The sequence below is a fragment of the Scyliorhinus torazame genome, chromosome 5 (assembly GCF_047496885.1).
Source record: "Scyliorhinus torazame isolate Kashiwa2021f chromosome 5, sScyTor2.1, whole genome shotgun sequence".
NCBI classification, from domain to species: domain Eukaryota; kingdom Metazoa; phylum Chordata; class Chondrichthyes; order Carcharhiniformes; family Scyliorhinidae; genus Scyliorhinus; species Scyliorhinus torazame.
The window spans coordinates 165,752,532-165,775,656 of record NC_092711.1 but is presented as its reverse complement, the minus strand read 5'-3'; the positions used below and the strand labels follow the sequence as shown (position 1 = coordinate 165,775,656).

The following is a 23,125-nucleotide window of genomic DNA, read 5'->3' as shown; positions in this document are numbered from 1 at the left end:
ATCACTCCCCTGGTGAGAATTCACAAGCAGTACCCCCCCCCCCCCCCTCCCCCTCTCTCTCTCTCTGTCATCTAATCCCTCACTTCAATCTTTAGCAGGGGTGTTTTTTGCACCTTCTACAGTAAATAGAAAGTGTTTTTTTTCATCCGCGGTTTGCCGGTGATCTGCTATAATCTTCACACCGTCACTGTGCAGAGGATTAACACTCACTTCACTTTCTCTGTCTTCAAACACTGTCCAAACTCTTGCTACATTTTCAGCTACCGCCATCTCACAAACTATTTCATTTATTCTCGTTCGCCTTTTAGTTATTCTCTGTTGTTATTTATATTCCGACCAATCGCCAGGCCTGTCATTCACCATTGCACAGTTAGATAATTGTTCTTTCCCTGACGATTTATTAAACCGCGGAATGCGGGTCCTGTGCTTGGAATTGTTCTTTCTAATGGGAATCTACTTCTCCTGGATATTCTGAAATATCCCCTTTAATGTCTGCCACTCTGTCTCAATTGATCTATTCTCCGGCCTATTCTCAGCTTCACTCCAGCTCGCTCAGCTTTCACACCCACATTGCTACTCTTATTTCAGTTTCAGACACGAGTCTTGGACTCACTCATCCTCCTTACATTACACGGTGCCAACTCTAATATAATATAGTGAGAAGTCTGACAACACCAGGTTAAAGCCCAACAGGGTTGTTTCAAACACTAGCTTTCGGAACACTGCTCCTTCCTCAGGTGAATGAAGAGGTAGGTTCCAGAAGCATAAATAGAAACAAATTCAAAGATGCCAGACAATGCTCAGAATGCGAGCATTTGCAGATAATCAACACTTTACAGATCTAGAGATAGGGGTAACCCCAGGTTAAAGAGGGATCAGCCCTCTCTCTGGATCTGTAAAGACATAATTACCTGCAAATGCTCGTATTCAAAGCATTGTCTTGCATCGTTGACTTTGTCTATACATATGTTTCTGGAACCTACCTCTTCATTCACCTGAGGAAGGAGCAGTGCTCCGAAAGCTAGTGATTTGAAAGAAACCTGTTGGACTTTAACCTGGTGCTGGAAGACTTCTTCCTGTGCTCACAACAGTCCAACGCCGGAATCGCCACATCATGGCTAATATATGTTCGCTGGTTTGTTCAATAACTTCCTCTGAGGAACGATCTCAAAATCTTTCCACAAACTCATCCTACAGATTTCTACAGCCAATCTGATTTGTCCAGTTTAAATGTCTATTAAAGTTATCCATGATTATTGTCATCCCTTCACACGTGCATCTACTGTTTATTTTGTGTGCTTTGTCCCGCATGTTTATTACTATCTGTGGCCTTTACACCCCTCCCACTAGTGACTTCTTTCGCCAAATATTCCTCATCTCCACCCAACTGAACTCATCGTCCTAATCTCCTGAACCAAGGTCATGGATAACTGTGACACCGATTCCATCCTTGATATTCAATAGGACCCGCTCCAAACCTGTTCCTCTTCCTAATCTGCTCGAATCCCATAATCCCCTCAAACGTCAGCATCCAATCCGTGTTATCCTGCAACAGTGTCCCCGTAGGTGTGGCTAACCCGCGAGTTCTTGTTTCCTCTGCACCCCGCACTCACTCGCCGGATTTGATGGTCAATGGAAGTGCATTCATAATGCAAACAATTAGATTGTGCAGCAACATGGGGACTTCCTGAACCACAGTTCCAGACTGGAACACGCATGTGCAAGTGTAACGTTCTCCGGTTTCCGAGCCGCCTGTTTCTCTGCATCGCGCCGTTCGCTGAGGCGGGATTTTATCCTCCCGCCGCTTGTCGATGGGATTTCCCATTGAAGCCTCCGGGAAAGCCACGGGCCGGGGGTGCGCTGCCGGCGGGAAAGGGGAATCCCGACCACAGGAGGATTCCAGCTCCAGGCGTTACAACCGTAATCAGGATTGTGATCTGGAATAATTAAATCAATCTGAGCCTATATTGGAGGCAGCAATTTCCTTAAGATGTGGCTTGAAATTGTTGTACAATTGTTCCTTTCAGTAATTGCAACTCCCTATCCATGTCTCACACTCGCTTTATCTTTGCATCACAGAGTGTGTGTGTGTCTGGCAATTCCAGCATTCACGGTGCATCCCGCATTGCCTTGAGAGCCGAGTGCGATAGTTCAGGAATAGTTCATCTTCATGTTGGACATTTCCATCTGCAAATACTGGTGGGCAGGAGCCTGACAGCAATTGTCTTCTTTATCTTCGTGTTAAACCATTACTTACCTTGAAGGAGTTTGTTCGGCAAGATTTGCCATTCCACAAGCTAAATTCAGAAGAGTTTTAATGTTGTTCTTTCTGCTTTCTGCTGGCCATTAAGGACATTCAAATTATCTCAATCCCTTCAAGTTACTAATCATTTAGATCAGTGCTTCCAGATGCTGATCCAACCCTGTTCTATCAAACATGGATCAAATTAGTTCATGCCCATAACCTTCGTAGACGCTCTCGACATACACATTGGTAATACAATATATCTTGATATTTAAGCCAATTCGAAAAGTTCCCTACACAATATCCAAATTAACAGAGACATTGCTATCCTTACACATATGTCCTTGGCTAAGCTGTAATTAAAAGCACACCATTGCCATGTTATGTCCTTCGTTTTGAAAATGCAGCTGTTTCACATTTGTTGTTGGTGAAAATACTGTAGTCTAAGAGCGATAATGATAGATTGCAGTAAGACAGCATGGGTACCGTGCGGCCAGCATTGTTTCCTGAACAGAAAGAATAGAATAGATAACATTGCTTTTCCGGGGCGCCGGGAGGAAATATATTGAAGGAGGTGACACTTTTCCTGTGGATCAATAAAATAGGATATTTGTCGTGGTTTTGCTAAACATGAAAGATCTCTCCAATGAGGTCACACCCTATGGTGTAGGCCTGAGGTCTAACTAATGTCTTGTATCAGTTCAGCATAAACTCGTTGCTGTTTAACACGATGCTCCTTTTAATAAAGCCCAGGACGATATCTGCTTTCTGAACTGCTTTCACCATCTTCCTGCCACCTTCAATGATCTATACACATAGAGACCTTTTACCCTCTGCTCCTGCACCCCTCCCCTTTACAGTGCCACTCATTATTTTATATTTTCGCTCCATTTTCTTCCTAATATAAAACATCACCATACACTTCTCCACATTCTACTCCAGCTGACACCTTTCTGCCCACTCCAACAACTTGTCTGTGCCTTTTTGCCCCCTAAAGGTTTACAATGCTCGAAATTCCGAATGCTCCGTAACTATGACATTTTCCCTGCACACCAAGATCGAGAACAATAATATTCATCAGGAACAGCAAGAGTCGCGATATGTACCTCTGGGGAACTCCGCTGTAAACCTTCCTCAAGCCCAAAACACACCCAGTGGCCATTATTCTGTTTCCTGTTACAAGTATTGTGTCCGGCGCTGTATCGAATGCCTTTTTACAGTCCATGTACAACACCTCAATATCGATACCCTCACCAGAACTCGCCGTTACCTCTTCAAAAAACTCAATCAATTCATTAAAACACAATTATCCCTTTAGAAATACATGCTGCCTCTTTCCAATCAATCGACATTTTTCCACGTGACTACTAATTCTATCCCGAATAATTGTTTCCAGGAATTTCGCACCACCGAAGTTAAACTGAGTGGTCTGTATTGCTGAGCTCATTCGTAAAGTCTTTTGTATTTGAACAAAGGCCTGACATTTGCAATTCTCCAGCTGTGTTGCACCTTCTCTAAGTCGGGATAAAACAGAAAGAATACCTCCAGCGCCACTGAATTTCACCTCTTACTGCCATCAATATCACTGGATTCATCTCATCCAGCAAGTAGCAGCTGGGGTGGGCATTTGGTTTATTATTCGATGGCCTAACACAGAAATAAACACATGAATGTCGAGTATGGGAGACAGAAATAAATATAACGGCGATGAAAGGCTGCAGATCTCAGACAATATTGATGAAAGGTTCCATTTCATGGCGAGAAGAGGAAAGGGCGCTGAACGATTCACCAGCTTGTGGGGAACGAGATGCGGTCGGTGACCTGGGAAAACTAGGAACAAAAATAATATTTCAAATACCCTAGGGGAACGCAGGCGTTAGAACCCAGATGTATCCATTATTTTGCTGGCAGACACTGGGGAGGCAATGACGCGGTGGTGTTGTCACTGGCCCAGTGACCCAGAGCGAATCCAGGGTTCAAATCCAGCCAAGGTAGGTGGTGAAATTAGAAATCAATAAATATCTGGAATTCAAAGTCAAACAATGGCCAAGCAACGATTCTGGTAAAAGCCATCTGATCCACTAATGCCCACCCTTGCCTGCCGCCTGCAATGGAGGGCAGGACGGATGTGCAATAAATACTGACCCAGTCAGCATTCATGTGAAAGGAATTTTAAAAATCTTTGACTGAAGCTAAACGATGTTTTCTTCAGTGTGAAAAGAGCCAGGTGGCGGTGTGAGGATTGTCACGGATGCAGTTGGGCAGAATCTACATGTAATGTTTAGACAATCTATGTAAATATTCTGACAGAGCCAGTTGGTGTGGTGTATCAGAGCACAGCTAGTCCTGTCCAGACTGAATGTGCTGATCTAACCATGTTCACTGTGAATAGAACCCTGCTGAACTGTTCTTGTGGTAACCCAGTGCAAACTGGCTGAAGTTAACTGGTGCAGGGTCTTCGCTACGAGAAAATACAATCCATTCCTCTCCAGAGGTACTTTCTGGCCTGCTCAGAATTTCAACACTTTTGCCTATTGTTTGCGTGTTGAAGTGGACCCGCCCACACTGAATCCACGTGCAGTCCAGTGGGACAATATCCACTGAAAGCAGCGTGACTGGGCTTGGACCATGTCAGCTGAGCAGATAACTGTGAGAGCGGCTGCCAGTCCCGCTCGAGCGACTCTTCTCTTGACCTGTCCACACTGAATGCTGCAGAGCACAAGTGGGTAGATCCACAGCGAATTGAACTGTGTTGTACTGGAGCTATCCACGCTGAAACTGGCTGCGCTCAGCTCAGATGTTAGTAATTGTGTGGCGAGAAACTTGCCACCTGAATCCGTAAAGCCTGGCAACAGTCTACAAGGCCCCAGTCAAGGTGTTGATGGGATGCTCGCCAATTGATTGATTCGTACAACTCCAGCAGCAGCCAAGAAGCTGAAGACCATCGAGAACAAAGCAGCCGCTCGACAGGAAGACCCTCCACCCCCTCAAACATTCACTTCCTCCAGCAATGACAGTCCCTCCACCCACTCAAACATTCACTCCCTCCAGCAATGACAGTCCCTCCACCCACTCAAACACTCACTTCCTCCAGCAGTGACACAATGGCAGCAGTGCGAGGTGGGCGTGCGGGGATGGTGAGGTGGTGCTGTACAGTGGGGTCAGTGCCCGTGCTCAGCGAGCCCCTACCACCTAGTTGGTGAAACGTGCAGCAATCAACACCTCCCGTGCTCGCTGGCCAAGCCGGTGGCGTAGTGCAGCCTCCCGTCCATCTCCAGCCCCCATGTCCCGTCGATTGCCCACCCCCTCCCCTCCCCATCCTCCTCATCTGGAGAGCCGTGCCCTTCCCCGGCTTCCCCTCGGCCTCCTCCTCCAGCACATCGCCTCTCTGCTGGGCTATATTGTGCAGGACGCAGCAGACCACAACGATGCTGCCGACCCTCTCCGACAGGTATTGGAGGGCCCCTCCAGAGCGGTCCAGGCACCTGAAGAGCATTTCCGGAATCCCAAAGCACTTCTCGACCATGGGCCTCATTGTAGCGGGTCTCCACGTCGGTCCGTGGCCTCCGTATAGGCGTCATCAGCCATGACCGCAATGGGTAACCACTGTCGCCCAGCAACCAGCCCCTCAGCCGGGGGTAGCGGGGGGCCCGGGGGGGGGGGGGTTCCTCAAACATGGCGGGGATGAACGATTGGGCCAGGATACTGGGCGCAGATGTGCAGGATCTTCATCTGGTGGTCACAGACCATCTGAATGTTCATGGAGTAGGACCCTTTCCTGTTCATGAAGACGTCCCTGTTATCCGCTGGTGGTCGCATGCCAACGTGAACCCCATCGATCGCCCCCTGGACCATGGGTACTCTGGCCCCAGCTGCGAAGCCCGCTGCCTGGGCATTCTGGTGGGGCTGGTCCACAGGGAACTGAAGTAGCGGTACGTGATGAGGTACAGGGCGTCTGTCACTGCTCGAATGCAGCGGTGTACCAATGCCTAGGAGATGCCGGACAGGTCCCCACTCGGGGCTGGAACGACCCTGTGGCATAAAGGTTCAGGGCCCCATAACCTTGACGGCCACTGGGATAGCGTGCCCTCCCCCGGTTCCACGCGTTGCCAGGTGTGCCATCAGGTGGCAGATATGGGCTACAGTTTCCCGGCTCATCCAGAGTCTCCTCCTGCATGCCCTGTCTGGCAGGTCCTCGAAGGACATGCGGCACCGGTAGACACGAGGCCTCATCAGGTGCCTCCGGCACCATGGCACCACCTCCTCCTCCTTTTCCTCCTCCTCCTTCTCCTCCTCCTCCTCCCCCCCCCCCCCCCATCAACATCGATATCGCCATCCAGTGCACCGCCCCCATCGTTGTTCTCCTCCTTCTGCCCCTATCAGGCGGGCGGCCCTCCAGCCTGAGTGGGTGCCACCTAGCCTTCTGCAGCCCGTCCCTCTGCAGCAGCCGCCTCTCTGAGCCGCCTGAGCCGACGCTGCCACAGGGCTGCAGGCAGGACAGCGGCCCCCACCACGGCGGCCAACATCGCTGGCTGGTGCCCAAACATTAGGATCTGTAGGGGGTGGGGGGTAGACAACAGGTTTAACCATTGCTCATGGCCCCTTCCACAACCACATGTCATGGGCTACATGGCCGGTCTGGTTGGCCGGTTGCGCCACACTTGCGCTCACACATGCATGAGCACCCACCCCTGCCACACCCTCTGTGCCTGACTCCTGTTGCCTGACCCTCCTGCTAGCGCCACCGATGGATGGCAGTGTCCTCACTGATGCCATGGGTGCGGCCCTGGGCCTACCCGCCGGTGGGTGCTGCTGGCTGGGTTACCCGCCCCCCGGGGGGAGGGGGGGTCCGGCACCCATCCGCACAGCCGGGGGCTTGCACTCAGCCAGCGCCCAGGGTCGGTGCCCATCAGCTTGGCCATCCTAATGGCGGCCGTGGCTTAGGCACCGCCCTGCCATGGCGGGCTGGTCCCGGCCGACAGGACTGTCCTTCCCACGCCAACCCCCAAACCTGGAAGCCCTCCCCCCTTCACCCCCTCCCCCCCCCCCCCCCCCCCTCCAGCCACAGCCGTTCCCGTACCACCACCCGGAGGTTCCAGGAGACAGTAATGTTAATAAGAAGTGTTGTGTTATGTACTCTGGGGTAACACAGGCTGCAACTCGATGCAGCTTTGACAAAAGGTACTCCAGACTTTGAAGCAAGTTCAATGTGATTTATTGAAAAGTTAGCACAGTTCCCTATGAGTTCAACTCTCCTGCTAATCTTGCTATAGTAACTCAGTCTAACTAACCAGTCTTCTCTAAGCCACGTGGTGGTGTGATGCTTCTGATCTGCCCTTGTCCTACTCTAAGTGTCGCCTGTGGAAAAGAGACAGAGCATGTGTGCCCTGTCCTTATATATGGGTTGTGTAATGTCCCCTTGTGGTAGTGTCACCTCTGGTGTCTTGACTGCCCATTGGTCGTGTCCTACTCTATGTGTTCATTAGCTGTATGTCTACATGTCATGACGTCTCTGGTGCTCCCTCTCGTGTTTCCTTAGTCGTAGTGTATTTACATTAACCCCTTGTGTATTTACAGTGTTGCATATCACCACAAGAAGAAGAGAAGAAGAAGGAGCGGATGCAGAAAGGGAAGCAGAAGAATATGAATGTATTGTGGACACTGTGTTGACAGCTCTGTCCACACTCAATCTATCAGTTTAACTGGAGCCGTGCACATTGCATTCAACCGGGTTCATCTCCGCCTCCCAAAATGTCTAAACTTGCTGAATGGACGTGGTGCGCGTTAATAAAACTAAATTAGATATCGGCACACTGATTTCTTATCACTGAATTGGATCCGCTCACACTGATGTCCACCCCCTGGGGCTCTGGACTAACCTGATTTCTGAACATGGATCGGAGACTTGCTGAACTTTCCTCCCGAGCTCAAGTTAACCACAATTAACTGGACATGTTCAGGACTTTCTTTCTGATGTGGAATTAGCTCAGACACAGTGGAGGCTGCCACGTTTCTGCGGGAATGGACAACAATGTGCAGGGGTGCGGTTAAAAGGCAGGGGAATGGCCCTAAATCATGATTCTCATTTGGAGAGCCGGTTCAGACACCATGGATCAAATGGCCTCCTTCTGTGCAGTAACACTTCATTGATTCTGTGCTGGGCACTAAAGTGAAAGTAACCATGATGAACTGGACCTACTATGTCGTTTATTTAAACGTGATTTTCCTCAATGTGTCCATCTGTAACTGGACCTCTCACTGAATGTAATCACATTGACTTGGGACTGTCTATAATGAAGGCTGTCGTGCAGAACTGGACTCAATGTAACCTTTACTGATTTGGGCGTGGATTCATTAAAAGTAACGGCGCTGAACTCGAACTTCCCACATTGAAACCAACTGGACGGAACTGGAAATGCTCCTTGTGGTGATATCCATCACTGTAAATACACAAGGGGTTAATGTAAATACACGTAGACTAGATAGACACTAGAGGGAGCACCAGAGACATGACACACAGTCAACCAATAGGCCAGTAAGATAGGACACGACCAATGGGCATTCACAATACACACAGAGGTGACACTAATACAGGTGGGCATTACACCAACCCATATATAAGGACACAGCACACATGATCTTCCTCCTTCCAGACACTCAGTGGGTACAGTCACAGGGTTGATTGAACATCACACCCACCACGTGGATTGTAGCAGACTGGTTCGTCAGTCTGAGTAGCCATAGAAGGATTAGCAATAGCGTTGAATCCAAGTAGGAGAATCGTTAACAGTAATAAATGTGTTAAAGCTATCTCCAAGTATGAGCCTTCCTTTGTCAGAGTGCACATCAAGGAAGCAGTTATGCTACGTCAAGAGCATAACAAAACACTCCTGATGAATATACAGATGTTTGAATGAAGCTGGGTGCACAGTTTCAGAGATATTTGTAAAAGGGGCTGTGATGCAATCTCATCACTGGCACTGAGTAAATAATCACGGGGAGAACCTGGCCGTGTTTCCCATTAGGGCTCTGGTCAATCATCCATTAAACCACTAACTCGGCATTATCGGCTTGAAGCCGCGCACACGTCCCGTTTTCATCATTCCAACCCAACGTTTATTATTCTGTTATAGTTAATGAAGGGATGGAATTGGGATCTATTTCACATTGCAGCTGTGTCAGAACAGCTGGAAAGTCTGGCAGCAGCTGCACTAATCAGTTTGTTTCCATTAGTTTATTTAATTTAATTGATCAAATATTTAATTGTCTCCCTGGAGAGTGACATGCGGTTTAAACCTGACACATTTTCTTTTGTTTTTAAATATTTTATTGAGGCATTTATATTATAAATTTTAACACAATGAACAATGACACACCCAAAGCCCAGCCAACATCTGACATAAACAGCTCCCCAGCAACGCCTCCTCTCACCCCCTGGACTTCCTGGCCTTCTGACACACCAAAGATCGCTACCTCTGGACTCAGGACCACTCTTACCTTCAGTACCTCCGACATGATGTCACCAAACCCCTGCCAGAGTCCCACAAGCCCTGGACACACCCAGAAAATGTGGACATGGTTTGCGGGCCCACCCGCGCACGACACACACCTATCCTCCACCCCTGCTCATCCGGGTCATGTTCATATGTGCCCCGTGGCTCTAATGATAATCGCTTACTGTCACAAGGAGGCTTCAATGAAGTTACTGTGAAAAGCCCCTAGTCGCCACATTCCAGCACCTGTTCAGGGAGACCTTGTCGAAATCCTTCTGAAAGTCTGAATAAACCACATCCAATGGTTCTGCCTGGTCAATTTTACGAGTTAAATCTTCAAAGAATTCTAGTAGATATGTCAAGCATGATTTTTGTTTGTAAATCCATGCTGACTTTGTCTGATTGCATCACTGCTTTCCAAATGCTGTGCTATGAAATGCTTGATAATGGACTCACAGAATTTACAGTGCAAAAGGAGGCCATTCAGCCCATCGAGTCTGCAACGGCCCCTGGAAAGAGCACCCCACGCCTCCACCCCATCCCCGTAACCCAGCAACCCAACCTTTTTGGACACTAAGGGCAATTTAACATGGCCAATCCATCTAACCTGCACATCTTTTGACTGTGGGAGGAAACCGGAGAACCTGGAGGAAACCCACGCAGATATGGGGAGAATGTGCAGACTCCGTACAGAGTGACCCAAGCCGGGAATTGAACCTGGGACCCTAGAGCTGTGAAGCAACTGTGATAACCACTGTGCTACCATGGCTCCAGCAACTTCCGTCCTATCAAGGTTAGGTTCACTGGCCTATAGTTCCCTGTTTTCTCTCTCTCTCCCTTTTTGAATACTGGGGTTATATTAGCTACCCTCCAATCTGTAGGAACCATTCCCGGTCCAAAGAATTTTGGAAAATGACCACCAATAGATCTACTATTTCTCGGAGCACTCCCTTAAGTATTCAGGGATGAAGATTATCAGGCCCTGGAAATTTGAAACTTTCAATCCCATTATTGGCCGATTCTGTGATGGTAGTGCTATTGAATGTCAAAGGGGAATAGTTTGATTCACTCTTATTGGAGATGGTCATTGCCTGGCACTTGTATGGTGTAAATGTTACTTGTCACTTGTCAGCCCAAGTCTGGATATTGTCCAGGTCTTAGTGCATTTGAATGTGGACTACTTCAGTGTCTGAGGAGTCACAAATGGTGCTGAACATTGTGCAGTCATCCGCAAACATCCCCACTTCTGACCTTATGATGGAAGGAAGGTAATTGATGAAGCAGCTGGAGATAGTCGTGCCGAGGGCACTACAGACTGACATCTGTGATGCTGGGAACCTCCAGAATAGATCGAGATGGATCATCTACTCGCACGTTTGGCTGACGATTGTTACAAACGTCTTTTGCACAGATGTTCTGGGCTCATCCATCATTGAGAATGGGGATATTTGTGGAGCCTCCTCCTCTAGTGAGTTGTTTAATTGTCCACCTCCATTCACAGTTGGATGTGGCAGGACTGAAGAGCTTAGAACTGATGTATTCATTGTGGAATTGCTTAGCTCTGTCTATTACTTGCTGCTTATGCTGTTTGGCTTCTAGGTTGATGCCTCATTTTTAGGTATGCCTGGTGTTGCGCCTGGCTTGCCCTCCTGTGCTGTTCATTGAACCAGGGTTTATCCCCTGGCTTGCTGGTAATGGTAGAGTGGGGGATGTGCCGGGCCATGAGGTTGCAGATTATGCTTGAGTACAATTCTGCTGCTAATGGTCCACAGCGTCTCATGGATGCCCAGTCTTGGGTTATTAGATTTGTTCAAAGCCTATCCCATTTAGCACGGTGGTAGTGCCACACAACACGATGGAGGGTATCCTCAATCTGAAAAGAGGACTTTGTCTCCACAAGGACTGTGCAGTGATCACTATTACCGAGACTGTCATGGACAGATGCATCTGCAGGTTGGTGATAATGAGGTCTGGTAATTTTTTGCCTCACCACCTATCACAGACCCAGTCTAGCAGTTACGTCCTTTCGGACCCGGCCAGCTTGGTCAGTAATGATACTACTGAGACACTCTTGGTGATGGACATTGAAGTCCCCCATCCAGAGTCCATTCTGTGCCCTTGATGGTGTTTAACATAGAGAAGTACTCATTCATCAGCTGAGGCTGGACAGCATGTGGAAATCAGCAGGAGGATTTCTTGCCCATGTTTACCTGAAGACATGAGACTTCATGGGGTCCAGAATGAATGGACCCCAGGACAACTCCCTCCCTCCCGACTGTGTACCACTGTGCCACCACCTCTGCTGATATGTCCTGTCCCACTAGCAGGACAGAGGACATCCAGTGCACTGAATGTGGAAAGAGCTTTAATCAGTTATACAGCTTGAAGAAAACATAAAGAATTGGTGCAGGGAAAGACCCAACAAAGGGCCACCTGGACTCGAAACGTCAGCTCTTTTCTCTCCTTCCAGATGCTGCCAGACCTGCTGAGTTTTTCCAGCATTTTCTCTTTTGGGTTCAAGACCCAACACGTGTTATGTGTGTGGACAAATGATTAAATGTTGAGAGACACAAGGGCACTTGCACCATGGAGAAACAATGGAACTGTGGGGACTGTGGGAAGGGATTCATATCCCCATCGAAGCTGGAAATTCATCAACACAGTCACACTGGGGCGAGGCCATTCACCTGCTCTGTGTGTGGGAAGGAATTCCCACTTACAGAGACACAAATGAGCTCACACTGGGGACAAACTGTTCATGTGCTCTCACTGTGGGAAGGGATTCAAACATTCATCCACCCTTCTGACACATTAGCGAGTTCACACTGGGGAGAGACCGTTCACCTGCCCGAAGTGTGGGAAGGGATTCAGTGAGTCATTCAATTTTCTGACACACCAGTGAGTTCACACCGGGGAGTGGCCTTTGACCTGCACTGTGTGTGGGAAGCAATTCACTCGTTCTTCTAACCTGCGAATACACCAAGTCACTGACACCAATGAGAGTCCCTTTAAATGCTCTGCCTGTGGGAGTGGCTTCAAAAGTTCTCAAGAACTGATGTCCCACCAGTGTACTCACACTGAGGAGAGACCGTTCAGCTGCTCTGACCTTGAGGAAAGGTTTAGAAGGTCATCCAACATGTTGGAACACCAGCGGGTTCACACAGGGACAGGCCATTCACCTGCTCTGAGTGTGAGAAAGGATTTATTCAGTTATCCAAACTGCAGATGCACCAATGAATCCACATCGGGCAGAGGCTCGATTGTGGGAATGGATTCTGTGGCAGACCTGCTCTGATTGTGGGAATGGATTCTGTGATTCATCCACCCTGAAGACACACCAGCAGAGAGAGGTTGTTCATCTGATCTATTTGTGGAAAAGGATTCACTCTGCTATGCATCCTGTTGAGACAGAAGAGTGTTCAGAAGTGATGACAGGGATTGGATTCTGCTGTTTTTGCTGCTGTTAATCACACCCAGGACTGAACCATGTTCATTCTGACACTTGGTGAGGTGGGATGGTTAGAGGGTTTCTTTCTGCTGCACTGGCCATTCTCACGACCTTGCTGACAGTGGGCTGATGCTCTTTGAGTCTGGGAGAGTACATCTCCTTTGAAATGATCCACAAAAGATCGCTTCCCATAACCGAGTGAATCCCTTCCCCCAGTCAGTCAGGTGAACGGTCTCTCCTATGACACTCTCTCATTGGAGTGTCAGCTGCTGGATAATTGAGTGAATCCAATCCCTGGTATGAACTCGCTGATGAATCAGAAAGCTATACGAATCACGGAATCCTTTTCAGCAAGTAGAGCAGATGAACACCACATCCTGGTGAACACTTTCTCCCCAGTGTGAACACACTGGTCTATCATCTGGCTGAATGACTTAGTGAATCCCTGTCCACATGCAGATCATTTGAAAGGCCTCTCCCGAGTGTGAATTTACTACGGTGTCTGCAGGGTGGATAAATTACTGAATCCTTTCCCACATTCAAAGCAGGTGAATGGCTTCTCCCCAGTTTGAGCTCTTTGATGTGGCAGCAGGTGGGATGACTGAGTGAATCCCTTCCCACACACAGAGCAGGTGAGTGGCCTCTCCCCAGTGTGACGACATTGATGAGTTTCAGCACAGATGGGGATCTGAATCCTTTCCCACAGTGCCCACATTTTCAGGGTTTCTCCATAGTGCAGGCGTCCTTGAGACTCTCCAGGTTTCATAATCAGTTGAAGCATCGTCCACAGCAAAAATATGCAGGATTTCTCTCCACTCTGAATAGTGTGATGTTTTTTCAGGCTGTGTAATTGGTTAACACCAGGGTGGCACGGTGGTGCAGTGGTTGGCACTGCTGCCTAGGGCGCTGAGGACCCGGGTTCGATCCCAGCCCCCTGTCTGTGTGGAGTTACACATTGTCCCCATGTCTGCGTGGGTCTCACCCCCACAACCCAAAGATGTGCAGGTTAGGTGGATCGGTCGCACTAAATTGCCCCTTAATTGGACAAAATCATTGGGTATTCTAAATTTATAAAACAAAGTAATTGGTTGACGCTTTTTCCAGTCAGTTCCTTGGAACGCAATTACCCAGGTGTCTGTGTGTCTTGGTGCTTTAAAATCTCTTGAGACAGACAAACATTTCTACGTCTAGATTCAAAGTCCGATGATATTCAGGTCCCAAGGAATCGAGTGACTCTGTCAGACCCAGATGCAACATTTACTTTCAGATTTCTGTCTGTAAATCCTCACTTTCTAATGTACTGGAAAAGGAGATTATAAATATCATCACTGTCAAATAAAACAGAAATTCAGAAGACAAGTCTAGTTTCTATGGAATATTTTTCTTCCCTTGTTCCCCTAAAGCTGTAAATCTCAATCCCACATACTCCCTCCATTCTCACTCTGCTGTATCTAATATTAAACCATGATTAGACATATGGGGCAGTGGGGGAGAACTTTATTTCAGCAGTGAGTGCTGATGACTTGGAACTCATTACCTAGTGGTGCAAGTTGAGATGATAAGATTATTTGAAACTGAATGTAGAAGGGCACGTGAAGGAAATAAACTTGCAGAGGTATGGTGATAGCGAGGGGAAATGGGACAGCCTGAATTGTTCTGCAGAGAGTCGGCATGGACTCAAGTGACTGAATGGACTCCTTCTGTGCTGTAATAAAATAGAGAACTTATTCACAGAACTATATCAGAAGACAAGAAATAATAATAAATGGCTTAATCACTTTAATGTGAACAGTATGAAAGAGACCATTCTTTTAGCCAGACAAATAAATGTGTCAAGCTGAGGGACCAAAGGATGTCAATGTCTTTGAGAGAGACCTGGGCCAAGCTTTTCAGAGTCTGCACCCTCCCTGGATTCGCTTCCTTTCCTACAGTTGCTGCAAGTCACCAATGTCTCCCCAGAATGAGAAAGGAAATGGAAAGGGGGAAACACTGAGCTCCCAGATGAGGAGGAAGTTTTAGTCTGAAACTCATTGTCCAACCTCCGAATTGTGACGTCACAACGGAGCCCTGCCTGAATCAACCAATACCAAATCACTCTGCTCCACGGTGACGTCTGCGGGTTCCAGTGCGCAGTCCCGTCCCCATTGTTCCCCCTCCCCCGACACCTCCTCCAGACAAGGTTTCCAGGCAACTGGCTGATTGCTCCCGCCAGAGCGAGAAGCCGCTCGGTGATCTCCCCCGAGGTCCGGGACTGCGCATGTTCAAAGGGCGGTGTAGGTGCGCATGTGCGGGGAGGCCCCGCCCCTTGACCCACATGTAGGGGTATTGACCAATGGCAAACTGAGAGGACCGGAAGGCCTCTTCTCCGCCTGCCAATCAGAGTTCCTTCATTGTCTGCCTGCGGACTTTGGAATTTGAGCTTGTTAACCTGCTCATTCCGACCCAGCAAAGCTGCTGCTCCTCACTCTGAATGAGCTTGAGCTTCACACCTCCTCCCGTCTCCAACATCTGTGAGTAAAACTTTCTTTTCTCATTCTCACCTTCAATTGGTGACTTGCAGCAACTGAAGGGAAAGGAAGTGAATCCAGGGAGGGTGCAGACTCTGGAAAGCTTGGCCCAGGTCTCTCTCTCTCTTAAAGACATTGACATCCTTTGCTCCCTCAGTTTGACACATTTATTTGTCTGGCTAAAAGAATGGTCTCTTTCTCAATGCTCACAGCTCTGTCACTCCGCCCCTCCGAATCCGCTCCCTGAAGACGACGTATGGGGTAGTTTTTGGAGACTCGGTATTGGGGAATGAGAGAGGAAAAAATGTTCCATAGAAATGAGAGTTGTCGATTCTGAATTTCTATCCTACACTTTTGTAAACTCATTTTGTAAACTCCTTTTATAGGATATTGGAAGAGGAGGAATTACAGACAGAAATCTCAAACGTAACCTCTCGATGTGACGGAGCCACTCTATTCCTTGGGACCTGAATATCATCAGCCTTTGAATCTAGAAGGAGAAATATTTGTCTGTTCTGTTGGCTTCAAAATATTTTAACCATCAGTGTGACTGGAAAAGCACCGAGACACACACACCCGAGTGAGAGTGTTCCAGAGCACTGACTGTGGAAAGAGCTTAGGGGCTTTTCACGGTAACTTCATTGAAGCCTACTTGTGACAATAAGTGATTTTCATTCATTCATTCATTTAACCAGTTACATAGCCTGAAAAAAACATCACACCATTCACAGCGGGGAGAGACCATACACGTGTTCTGTGCAGGAGGCTTCGACTGATAGTCCGACCGGGAGAGACACAAGGAGACCCAAAACATGGAGAAACTGTGGAAATGTGGGAACTGTGGGAAGGGATTCAGATCCCCATCTGTGCTGGAAGCTCATCGATGCATTCACATGGGGGAGAGGTCCTTTACCTGCTCTGTGTGGAAAGGGATTTGCTGTGTTATGCAACCTGCGGGCACACCAGCGAATTCACACCGGCGAGAAGCCATTCACCTGCTCTCAATGTGGGAACAGATTCAGTGATTCATCCAACCTGCGGAATCATCAGCTAATTCACACTGGATAGCGACTGTTCATCTGCTCTCAGTGTGGGAAGAGATTCACTGAGTTATGCAGCCTGAAGAAACATCAGCGAGTTCACACTGGGGAGAGGCCATTCACCTGCTCTGCTTGTGGGAAGGGATTTACTGAGCTATCCATATTGAAGAAACACCAGCGAGTTCACACTGGGGAGAGGCCATACACCTGCTCTCAGTGTGGGAAGAAATTCACTCGGTCAGACACCCTGCAGTCACATGAGCAAGTTCACACTGGGGAGAGGCCATGCATCTGCCCTCAGTGTGGGAAGGCATTCCGAGTTTCAACCAGCCTACGGTCACATCAGCGAGTTCACACTGGGGAGAGGCCGTTCACCTGCTCTCAGTGTGGGAAAGGATTTATTCACTCATCCAGCCTGTGGACACACCAACGACTTCACACTGGATAAAGGCCACTCGTGCTCTCAGCCTGGGAAGGAAATCTGTGATTCATCGCACCTGCTGATTCGCCACCAAATTCACAATTGATTACAGGGGTTGGATTCTGTTATTGTTTCTGCTTCAATGACATCCAGGACTGCATTTTGTTCATTCTGATAGTTGGTCAATGGAGATGGTCAGATGATTTCTTTCTACTGGACTGGCTGGTCTCACGACATTGTCGCCAGTGGGCTGATGGTCTTTGATACTTGTTGCAATTGCCTGGTTCTAAATTTCACGAGGATCACAGACTGAAAGAGTATTTGTAAGTTTGAAGATATTTAGTTCCTATTTCTGTTTGGAACCCCCAAAGCACGCCACCTTGCCATGGAGATGGACTGTGGTGGTTAAATGTTTTTTCCTGTTTAATTTATTTGGGTGTTCCTTACAGAAGAAAACTACGAGGGTATAAAATGAAAATCACTTATTGTCACAAGTAGGCTTCAAATGAAGTTACTGTGAAAAGCCCCTAGTCGCCACATTCCGGCACCTGTTCGGGGAGGCTGTTACGGGAATTGAACTGTACTGCTGGCCTGCCTTGGTCTGCTTTCAAAGCCAGCGATTTAGCCCTGTGCTAAACAGCCCCTGCAGAGTGGCAAGTTGTTTGAGGTGGATTGGGAAACAGAGAATAGCTAATATTAAAGGAAATGTTACATATTTACCAGCTGGTCAGTTAGCTCAGTTGGCTGGTTCATGATGCGGAGATACGCCAACAGCATGTGTTCAATTCCCGTACAGAGGTTATCCATGAAGGCCCTGCCTTCTCAACATTGCCCCTCACCTGAAGTCTGGTGACCCTCAAGTAAGTCATCACCAGTAAGCTCTCTCTCTCTCAAAGGGGAGAGCAGCCCATGGTCCTTTGGTGACTTTCATTTTCCAGAATACAGCAAATCTAGATTCCTTTAAGGAACACAAATCAAAGTTAAAGATCCCATTAGATCAAATGAAGCGCCCATTGAAGTGGCCAAAACAGTAGTAAGCCTGAGGATTGGGAACTTGTTTGGAATTCAGCCAAGGAGGACCAAGAAACTGCTAAACCAAAAAAATAGAATCTGAGAGCAAACTGGGGAGAACTGTAAAAGCTCCTATCGAAATGTGAAAAGGAAAAGATTAGCAAAGACCAATGTGGGTCCATTCCAGGCAGAGACAGGAGAGTTTATAATGGGGAATAAGGAAATGGCAGAGAAACTAAACAATGTGTGTCTGTCTTCATGGAGGAAGATACAGAAAATCTCTCAAAAACTCAAGGGAACCAAGGAACTAGTGTGCATGAGGGACTGAAAGAGATTAGTATTAGTAACAAAGTAGTATTGGAGAAATTCATGTGGGTTGAAAGTTAATAAAATCCCACAAAGTTGATGCTCTACATCCCAGAGTGCTGAAAGATGTGGCTGTAGAGATCGTGGATACATTGGTGATCATCTTTCAAAAATTCTACAGATTTTGGAATGGTTCCTGCAGATTGGAAGGTGGTAAATGTAACCCCACTATTTAAGGAGGGAGAGAGAAAACGGGGAACCACAGACCCATTAACCTGACATCAGTAGGAGGGAAAATGCTACAATCTATTATAAAGGATGTGATAACACACAAATTAGGAGCAGGAGTAGGCCACTCGGCCCCTCGAGCCTGCTCCACCATTCAATAAGTTCACGGCTGCTCTGATTGTAACCTCAAATCTACATACCGGCCACCCTCCTGATAACCTTTCACCCCCTTGCTTACCAAGAATCTATCCAGCTCTGCCTTCAAAATATTCAAAGACTCTGCTTCCACTGCCCTTTGAGGAAGAGAGTTCCAAAGACTCACGATCCTCAGAGAAAAAAAGTTCTCCTCTGCCTTAAATGGGCAAGTTATTACTTTTAAAGTGACTCCAATTTCTAGATTCTCCCACAAGAGGAAGCATCCTTTCCACATCCACCCTGTCAAAGATCCTCAGGATCTTTTACAGTTCAATCAACTCACCTAAACTCCATCGGACACAAGCCCAGCCTGTCCAATCATTCCTCATAAGACCAGCCTCCAATTCCAGGTATGAGTCCAGTAAACCTTCTCTGAACTGCTTCCAACACATTTACATCATTCCTTAAATGAGAGTAATACTGTACACAGTGCTCCAGATGTGGTCTCACCGATGTCCTATACAACTGAAGCATAACCTCCCTACTTTTGTATTCAACTCTCCTCACAATAAACAATAACATTCTATTAGCTTTCCTAATTACTTGCTGTATCTGTATACTCGCCTTTTGTGATTCATGCTCTTGGACACCCAGATCCCTCTGAATCTGAGCTCTGCAATCTCTCACCATTTAGATAATAAGCTTTTTTTATTCTTTCTACCCAGATGGACAATTACACCTTTTCCCACATGATTCTCCATTTAGCTGATTTTTTTCCCCACTCACTTAACCTATCTATATCACTTTAGTCTCCTTATGTCCACTTCACAATTTACTTTCCTTCCTATCTTTGTATAATTGGAACATAGGAGCAGGACTTGGCCATTCAGCCCGTTGAGCCTGCTCCACCATTCAATACGATCATAGCTGATCATCCACTTCAATGCTTTTCCCCCACACTATCCCCATATCCCTTTGTGTAGGGGCTGGTTTCGCACAGTGGGCTAAAACAGCTGGCTCGTAAAGCAGAACAAGGCCAGCAATGAGGGTTCAATTCCCGTACCAGCCTCCCCGAACAGGTGCCGGAATGTGGCGACAAGGGGCCTTTCACAGTAACTTCATTTGAAGCCTACTTGTGACAATAAGCGATTTTCATTTCATGTTATTGGTATTTAGAAATCTGTCAGCCTCTGCTTTAAACACACTCAATGACTGAGCTTCCACAGCCCTCTGGGGTAGAGAATTCCAAAGATTCACAACCCTCTGAGTAAAGAAATGTCTCCTCCGAGACCGATCCAAAGTGACTTATTTTGAAATTCTGTCCCCTGGTTCTAGACTCTCCAACCCGGGGAAACATCTCACCTGCATCTATTGCCAATTATTTTTGGCTATCCTCAACAGACACAGAATACAAAGCAGCTGATAAATGTGAAGAACAGATGATGAATGCTGCAGCATCGATAGCAACCTGTCTGACCATCAAGTGAAGAATTCTGCTGTCAGAGCCAGGCAACTACATATCAGTGAATTGTTGAAGCTTTTCTTGTGTAATCTTGGAGGCTGCCCCGGTCTTTGGAAATCTGGAGTGGATAAATTTATGCTCGCGATGGTGACATGTGAGAAGACTAAAATGGACTATACTTACTACACTCGCATGTATGTTTGCCTGTTGAAAAATGTAAAACGATATTACAGAGTATAAGTTGCATGTTTAGTTTAGCACATAGCTTAGCATGGTTTAGCACAGGGCTAAATCGCTGGCTTTGAAAGCAGACCAAGGCAGGCCAGCAGCACGGTTCAATTCCCGTACCAGCCTCCCCGAACTGGCGCCGGAATGTGGCGACTAGCGGCTTTTCACAGTAACTTAATTTGAAGCCTACTTGTGACAATAAGCAATTTTCATTTCATTTCATGTAATCATAAGAAATGTTTAAAATTCAAAAAGTTTTTAGAAAAATAAAGCCATCTGCGTACATCGCTGGTTCATCTTTTTAAAGGGGGAGGTGTGACGATTGGAAGATTTTAGGAAAATTTGATTATAAATGTATTGGGCAATTTAAGGGTTAAAAGCGTGGGGTTAGAGTGCGGTTCACTGCAGTGGCCCTTTTTTTATTTTAAAGAAGGATCCTGTTTTGCAGGGCCTGGGTGTTTTTAGTAGCCAGAAGGTGAAATTGTCAAAGGAATGTGTTTTCAGTCTGGGCTAATGGACTGTGGTTTGACTGGGAAAGTACTTGTGGAATTACTGTACTTTGCAGCCGTCAGAGCTCATTTGTTTTCCAGCTTGGGGAGATGAGGGCATTGCTGGGTGGAACCGAGGAAGGCAGAAAGACATTTAAAAAGTCTTTAGAGAGCAGTTTTTGGAGAAAGATTTGGAGAGAGGAGTTGAATTCTGGGTCCACAATTCTCCCACAGTAAGATAGATTGAGAGCTGTATCTTTCTTTTCCTGTTGTTTAATGGGAGATTGAGTAGCGACGTTTAAATGGGTAATTGTAAGCTGTTGTTTTTGGGTGTGAAGTTAAAAAGTTTAAATTGTAGTCATAAGAAAGTTTTATTTTAAAAATAACCAAGCCCTATTTCTTCATGCGATCACTCCTGGAGCGAATCATTCTTTCCGCACAGTCTGACAAATAAACTGAAATATTGGGGCTTTGGTCCAGTATCCGAGCCTCTGTTGGGGTCTGGTCTGGGATCGGAATAGTGACCAATGTAACAATTGGTTGGAGGTCCATTTCCCAGTCAGTCCTCCAGCACCTTCCTGTCTCTCTATTAGTGCGACGTCCATGGCAGTTTCCCAAATGGGGCACAGCTCCTGTATTTCTCAGCTAAATTCAGCCCTCAGCTCCGTCACCTGGCTGTCATTGATACAAGCGACAGAGACAGAAAGGGGCAGAGGAGGAAATGAGAAGTTAAAACTTGTGGCTCAAAATCAACACTTCAACATTTGTCAGTGAAATATATGTTATTTATACTGGGTTTTAATTATTAGATTTAGGCATCGGAGGCAAAGGGTGGAGGGTTTTAAAGCGTAACTTTTCCTTTCTAGCTAGTGTCAGTCATAGGTCAGTGGGCAGCACTATCACCTCTGGATCAGAAGGTTAAGACCCAGTTAGGGACCTGTGGACAAAAACCAGTTCCAACATTCCTGGTCCCAGCACGGAGGGAGCGCTGCACTGTCTTCCAAACAAGATGTTAAACTGAGGCCCTGTCTGCCCCTCTCAGGTGGATGCAAAAGTTCCTACAGCCACTATTTTGAAGAAGAGCAGGGGAGTTATCCCCGGTGTCCTGGTCAATATTTATCCCTCAATCAACATCACTAAAAACAGATCATCTGCTCATTATCATTTGCTGTGTGTGGGATTTTGCTGTGTGTAAATTGGCTGCCGCGCTTCCTACATTACAACAGTGACTACACTTAAATGAACTTCATTGGCTGTAAAGCACTTTGGGACGTTCTGTGGTTGTGAAAGGCGCTATAGACATGTAATTTTTTGAATTGAAGGTTTATGTTTTCTGATCTTGTTATCTGGAACTTTATTGATTTGAGCCACACCCAACTTGCAATTTAATAAATTCACTTTGGTTCAGACAAGACTTTAACCAATTAAGACAAAATCAGAATTGTCTGGATAGTAAATTTAAAAATAAGTTTATTAAATGAAAATGTTTACTGAACAAGTTTAAGACATTGACTTTTCCAACTTCATGTGGGTGATCAGTCTGTAGAAGCGTAACCCTCTCTGGCTCCTTTGACAGTAATTCTTGTGGAATTCAGCCTCGGGAGTCTAGCTCCTTCTTTCACAGTAATTTATTTGGAACTCGGCCTCGGGAGTCTTCAGTACTTGGCCAGCAAGGAAGATCTTCAGAACCTCTACTTTTATCCCCAAAGTGACCATTACCTCACGTCAGAGTTGGGTCTGTTGTGACATGATAATTGGTCAATTTGGACACTAGATTAATTTAATTGGATCCCCAATTACTGACTCCACCTTCTCATTATCTCAGACAGGAATACAATAGAACTGTTTCATACTATCACTTTATCTGATTCCATACAAACCCTTATTCATACAGTTTCAAATGTTGAGGCTAATCAGAGTTTGAAGGTCTCTCTTGTCAGTACATTTATCCACATTGCACTTTCTTTGTACACAGCAATTAACCTTTGACATTTTTACAGCGAATGAGAATCGGGGCACGATCGAATGGCCACGATGCGCAAGGCGTGAATCCAAGTGCACCAGTTAGATCGCAGGAGAGTCCGAAATTGGGCACCAAGCGCCAATCGGTTTC

At 46.8% G+C, this 23,125-nt stretch overlaps 1 long non-coding RNA gene across 1 annotated transcript; it reads left to right on the top strand.

Annotated features, from left to right (window-relative positions):
* The first annotated feature begins 15,262 nt into the window (after positions 1-15,262).
* LOC140420467 (uncharacterized) lies at positions 15,263-22,510 on the top strand. The gene is made up of 2 exons (XR_011946389.1): positions 15,263-15,696; positions 16,080-22,510. It is a non-coding gene; the product is annotated as an uncharacterized lncRNA (long non-coding RNA).
* Positions 22,511-23,125: the final 615 nt, after the last annotated feature.